The following is a 6872-nucleotide window of genomic DNA, read 5'->3' on the forward strand; positions in this document are numbered from 1 at the left end:
GAGGGACACAGCCAAAACAATGGCTCAATGCCTTTCCAATGCAGACTAATTAGGGCCTAACATTATTTGCGGGAGAGCTGCCTAGATTTACAGATGAAGTCAGACGTGTACCACATGACACGCTGTCATAACTGAAGGTCCCCATTACCCCCTCCCAGGAAGATGTGAAGAGATAGGTCAAAAACTCCTAGAGATGCCAGACTCTCAAAAGTGTGAGATGAGAGTGAAATCCAGGGCACCACAGCATGAAATGTTCTATGGTTTCTTCAACCTGGGGACACCACTGGCATCATGGGTGCTCTATCATACCCAAATGGTACAGGTGGCTTATGAGGATGTGTGGCCCAACTGTAACCTGGTATTGGCAACATCAACATTCCAATAAGGATGGTGAGCCCAAGGGTGGGCAGAGTCATAGCAAAAATGTCCCAGGTGGGAGACAGGAAGATTGGTTGCGTGGTTTGAATTCAAATTAGACATGCAGGCATTGTGTGCGAGGTTAGAGAATGCGGCAGTATCAGGTGCCACATACGGTATACCAATGTGTTGGAGACCAGTGCCCGCCTTGCTGCTGCACCTGCAATTTCAATGCCACGGATGCCTACATGTGAGGGAATCCACTGAAAGGGGAAGTGCCAGGGAGTAGCAGCAAGGAGAAGGAGGTACTCCAAAACAGCATGGACAAGTCTGACACAGGTCACATGACAATCAGAGAGGAGGAGGGTAAATGAGGACTGGGGGTTGGTATGTAAAACCACTGGTTGGGGGGGGGGGGGAAGGAAGGTCCGTAAAAACTCAAGGGTCTGGGGGATGGCTAGGAGTTCTGCAGTCAGGACATCACACCGCCCACTGATATTCCAAGTTCGGCATAAGGAAAGGTCCTCAAAGTAGGCTGCCAAGGCAAAGGAAAGTGAAGGAGTTGGACCCATCCGTGTAAATTCTGAAGGAGTCCTTGTGAAATGAGGAGTCCATACTAAGGAAGAGCTGTCATGCCAAGATTGCATCTGCTGACTTCAAGAAAGGCACTGGGATACAGGGGGAGATAAATAGAGACAAATCCATCCAAGGGGGGGCAGGGAGGAGAAGGGCCACTGGGGCAGGTCGAGGGATAGAGTGTGGTAAGCCTGAATGTTGCAGAGAATGAACGGTAACTGCTCTCATGGCCAGTCTGGGGGCTGGCGAAGGACCGCGGGGAGGCAGCAGAGGGAGGAGACCAGGTGGCTGGAGGGAAGGGCAGAAATGTGGTGGAGCAGCTGACAGCCCAACTCCATGCGTTAGATGAAGAGGAGCATCATCCCAGACCCCGTGTGATGTGAAACAACTGGGGTTGACTTGAAAGTACCTAGGGCTATGCGGAGTGCAGTGTGTTGGACAACAACCCACTTTTTTAGGTGGGTCTGGGCTGCCGATCTATAATGTGGGGAACCATACGATATCCTGCAGCGTATGAAGGCTAGATTCAGGCAGAGGAGAAGCTTCGATCAGCAACCCAGCAAACCCCTGCTACATACCTCATAATGTCCAGGCGCTTAAGGCATGCTGACTGAAGGTGATCAATGTGGGTGCCCCAGGTGTGACAGGGAGCATCCAGATGAAGGCCCAGAAACTTGTGCCAGGTATGTAGGGTAAGAGGCTCTCTGGTAAGTTGAACCCTTTGCATAGAGGGGAGCCTTAGATTGCTGAAGCACAAGACAGCACTCTTGTGTGTATTAATTATTAATCCCCAGTCTTTAGCCCAGGTGGCAAAAGCATCCACAGCTTGCTGGAGGCGATGTTAGGCATCCCTTTGTAAGGCAGCACTACATAAGATGGAAACATCATCAGCTACAGGATACGACTGAAGCTCCAGGAAGATGAGGGAGGTCAGATATTAACACATTAAAAAGAAAGGGCCTGAGAACTGATCCCTGTGGTACTCCTCTCCTCACTGGGGTGGGGAAGGAGTAGGTACCCCCAAGAGAAACACTGAAGGATCGCACCTCCAAAAAGCTCCTTATCCTAATCCAGGCAAGATCGCATGACACCGGGACGACACAACCTGTCCAGTTTCCCATCATGGAAGGCAGAGTCAAAGGCCTCCCTGGAGATCCATGAAGACTGCCAGGATTATCTGCTGATGACTGTATGCCTAAAGGATGTGACGATCAAACTGGAGGAGGACATCGGATGTCCCCCTCCCTCAGCAGAATCCACACTGAACCTCAGACAGGTGGCAGTCACACTCCAGCCACCAAGAAACCCGAAGGCACACCATCATCTCAAGCACCTTCCCGACATTAGATAGCAATGCCATCAGCCTGTACGAAGCTGGACAGGAGGGGTCCCTCCCCGGCTTGGAGAAGGGGAGGTGGTCAGAGGTTTTCCAGCATGATGGGAAGATTCCCAATGCCCAACTGTTATTAAATATATCTAGGAGAGAGACCCGATGGGGAAGGGGCAGATTTACCAAAAATTCGTTGGGAGCAAAATCTGGGCCACACACTTTCTTTGGTGTTACGGTTCACAGCGTGGAGGAAGGCTCCACCTGCGTAAAGGAGGAGGCTAAGCCTGCAGGGAGGGAGGAGGAGATGCCTGCCCAAATGACTCTGGGCAACCACTGGGAACCTGAAAGTGGAGCAGGGGCACCAAATTAAGACCCAAAGAAGGTGGCCAAGATGGCAGCCTTGTCCTAGAATCCTACCAGAAGGCTGCCCTCCTTCACCAGGGGATATTGAGTAGGTGGTAGGGTAATGTCTGATTAAAGGATCAAGTCCAGGATGGTAAGCTGGAGAATGAAAGGGTTGAGCAGAAAGCTGACCAAGCTGCATGCCAAGCCCGGCTGAGAGTTCTCTTGCATTCCACATCCCCACAGCAGTGAAGGTCTCGGTAGTTAGGGCAGGGACATCTCTGCCAGGCATTCCAGGATGACCCGCCTAGCCTGGACAACCCTGGTGCAATCCCCCGACTACTAAGGTACCGCAGCAGTGCCTCAGGGACATGCTGAGGACTTTCAGAAGGTCACCTTATCTGTTGAGATCACAGAGGAAGTAAAGACCACCATACGTTCAACCAAGGGTCCTCCTGGCAAAGCCCCAGTGTTATCAAGGGCTGCCATAAAGGAGGACCAGGAGCCTCGTGTGAGGATCCAGTGCCGACAAGGCAGGGCAGGGCAGGGTGGGGGAAGGTCAGGGACATCCAGAACATCTGGAAGATGGTCGGACTGCAAATATGGGTCAGTCCAAATGGCCGAGCCACCAAAGAGAGTCCCCCACACAGAGATCAAGTGTGAAAGGCAAGCCTGATTGCAGGTCTATTCCGGTCTGTAACCCCAACGGGATGAGCAGGGAATATCGACCACTCTCCAAGAGAAACTGGAAGAGAGAAGATCCTGACCTGTTGCCAGATCCCCGCACCAAGAAAGAATCTAAATGGGGATGTCTGACGCTAAAATCACCCACGAGGAGGCAGGGTGAAAAGAGCTGGTCTTGACAGGCCTGGTGCTCTTCTAGGCCAATGTTCTTACAAGGTTTGTAGCAAACTGCCAGTGATCCAACCAGTCATGAGGGAGAGGCGGACCGCAAGAACTTCCAACACCCACTGAGGGGACCAGGTCAAAGACAGAACAGAGCTGGGCATGTCCTCCCTGACCATGACAGCCAGACCAACTCCGACACCCTGACGATCAGCCCAATATGTTAAAACCCTGGAGTGACAGACGAATATGTGGAGAAAGCCAAGTCTCACACGGACCAATAACATCTGGGACAAGGTCCACTACCATTTGTTTAAAATTGGAAGTTTTCTGAAGAAGGGAGCTGGCATTCCAGAGAAGGAATCTACAAAGAGGTGGAGGGGCCATCACTGGGAAGAGAGGGAGAAAAGTTAAGGCAAGAGGCTGACATAGATGTCAATAAAAGGACTGTCCACTTCTTTACATGGACAGGACTACTGTATTAGCAGGAGGTCCACAATGATGTTGGCATGGGAGGAAGCTAAGGAGGTTGCCCTTCATATGTGGAGGAGCATGAAAATCACCAAGTACAGAGGCTGTCTCATTAAAATGGGGGGGGGGGTGCAAGTGGCTTGCTAGAACCAGTGGCAGTAGTAGTATCCAATGACAATGTAGAAGTGGCTGACATACTAGGCAAGATATCAGGCCGGAGGGAGGGACCTGAGGGTTCTTGCACAGCATGGGGGGAAGAGGTATGTGTTGGGTCTGTACGTTGACGGCGGGGTTTGGAAGAAGCGGCAAGGTAGAGCAGCACTGCTGACTGAGGCACTGGGTTGCAGTCATGTGTTCCACCTCACTTGGTTCCACAGCAGACTCTCCACCAGATGTTCCAGTAAGGTCCCCCAAAGCTGAAAAATGGTTGCTGACCACCACTGCATTGGTAAGGCCCACCTGGGCGGGCCGGGAAGTCCGACTGGATACAGTAGATGCTGTCAAAGGGATACAGCTGGGAGGGGTGTGTCTGGATGGATTGAGGGCATGGAGATGGGTGTTGACGTCCGTCAGGGTTGAAAAGTCTGCTCTGGCAGCATCACAGGTGGCAAGTGCCTTCTGGTAGACTGGGCAAGTGCAGGACGCAACAGGGTGGGCACCATCACAGAAAAAGCAGTTGGGGTCATTGGAACACCGACCACCCAATGGGGTCTTCCACAGATGGAATCCACTACATCTAGAACATCTAACTTTGTTCTTACAGGAGACTGTGCCACACCCAAAGCAATGGCATGTATAGTATCTCAAAGCAATGGCATGTATAGTATCTCAGGATGGGAAAAGTATAAGTCCTTACACAGCAGCATGAGTGTCCAAAGATACCCTGCTCTGGCAGGGAGCCCCTGAATTTAAGTCGCACCACCCTGGCCACCACTGCATTCTCACCATCCTGAGGATGGACCATGAAGCGGGCAACCTCCACTAACTGGGAGAAACAGTTGCCAAGACAGCGAAGGTAACTTAATGGTTCCTCCTCCGAGATGTCGGGAGCAACAGGCCACTGGAAGCTGAGCAAGCCATCTAGCACCTGACAGGCCAGTCCCCAAGTTTTGTGAGTGATCCAGGTAGCACAGTCATTTTGGCCACATCATCAGCAGATACACAAAATCTAATGGTTGACCCTTTACCCACAACCCTAAGAAGACTCCTCAATACAGTACTTCCCCAGTGGTGACTTGTGGATGAAATACGATAGTGGGGATTCCAAAGAGTGGGAGTGTTGTCTGCTGACCTTACAATGTAGACAAGTCTCCTTGCTTGGCTGGTGACATCGCTGTCTGGGGAGGAAGGGCGTATCCACTTTTCAGGGACCCCACCCTCATCACTGGCAGTGGAAATCGTCCTCACCCTCTTGCCAGAAACAGTAACCTCCCCAGCAGCAGATGTGAGGTCCATAAGGATGTTTTGAGTGGTGAAACTGGTCATGGAAGATTCCATGCCAGTGTAGAATGCAAGGAGTGACTTATGCTGGAAGTTACCATTCCGCTCAGTGTGCATGCGTGAGTGCCCTTTTAGCTGCTATGCTGAAATTATCTGCATGTTATCTCAAGTATTGTGCCATTTATGAACATTTTATGAAATACATGTGTCAGGAAAATAGCTGGAAGTCTTATCAACATATAGGTAACTCTAGGTCAATATATAGATACCGGTATATGTAAATTAATATATATACGGTATATGTACGTTACAGACAGCTTGTGAAATCAGTCATTTCATGAACTGAGGTTAGTTTAGTTTAGGTTTATTTTGGTAAGGTTGATCTAGGATAGGTCTAGGTTAGGTCAGATAAACATTAGTTTAGGTTTGGTTAGGTTAGGTTAATTTAGGCTAACTAGAGCAGGGAACGGTAACTTCCTAAATAAGTCACTCCGTGCATAGGACACCGGCCTAACACCTGGTCGATACAGACTTATATTAAGTTGCAGCAAAGTCATAACTCTGCACAATACATTAAAACAAGGTGATTGTGATGGTTATTGGCTAAGATGGGTTAAGCACCCGAGATCAAGACGGTTAATAACACGACAGAAACAAGAATGTTACCGAAAACTAAAACACCAACAGTGAAAAAATTAAGACTGCTGGCGCTAACAAATATATCTTATAAATTATTCATGAACATAATGAAGGAAGAAGTAGAAAGCCACCTTAAAAGAAATGATGAAAGTTCAAGTAAGATGGAGGAATAGAAGAAGGGAAAGACGAGAGGAAGGAGTAGTTGCAAGGAGAGTGGAAAGGTTACAAGAGGATGAGAAAAAGGCAGAGTATAAGAGAGAAGTGGAGGAACGATTGGGCAAATATGAATTGGAGCAGATGGGGGACGTGGAAGGTGTGTGTAGAATATTTACAGAAGAAATATGTGCAGCATGTGATGTGGTGTGTGGAAGGAAGAGAAGACGGAGGGAGGTGCAAGGAACAGCGTGGTGGACTGAAGAGGTGAAACAGGCTGTGGCACAAAAGAAGAAAGCATATAATGAATGGATGAGAAATAGGGGCGTGGAAGAGGTTGAGAGGCGGAAGAGAGAGTTATATGTAGAAAGAAAGAGAGAGGTGAAAAGATTAGTAAGAGACAGTAAGAAGAGAGTGGATGAGGAATTTGGAAGGAATTTGAGTGTAAAGTGGAGGGACTGTAAGAAAATGTTCTGGAGAGAGGTGAAAAGAGTAAGACAGGGTGGAAGTGAAGTTAGCAGGGGAGTGAAAGATAAAAATGGTAGATTACTAGTGGAGAAGGGAGAAAAAGTGAGCAGATGGAGAGAACACTTTAAGGAATTGTTGAACGTAGAGGATGGAAGTAATGCGAGTATAAGTGGCTGGGGAATGGCTAGGAGAAGGAGGGAGGTGAGAAGACAGGAAGAAATCAGTAGGATAGAAGTTGTGGAAGCAATGA

The sequence above is a fragment of the Coenobita brevimanus genome, chromosome 62 (assembly GCF_032717465.1).
Source record: "Coenobita brevimanus isolate Jiangsu-jjx chromosome 62, ASM3271746v2, whole genome shotgun sequence".
NCBI classification, from domain to species: Eukaryota; Metazoa; Arthropoda; class Malacostraca; order Decapoda; family Coenobitidae; genus Coenobita; species Coenobita brevimanus.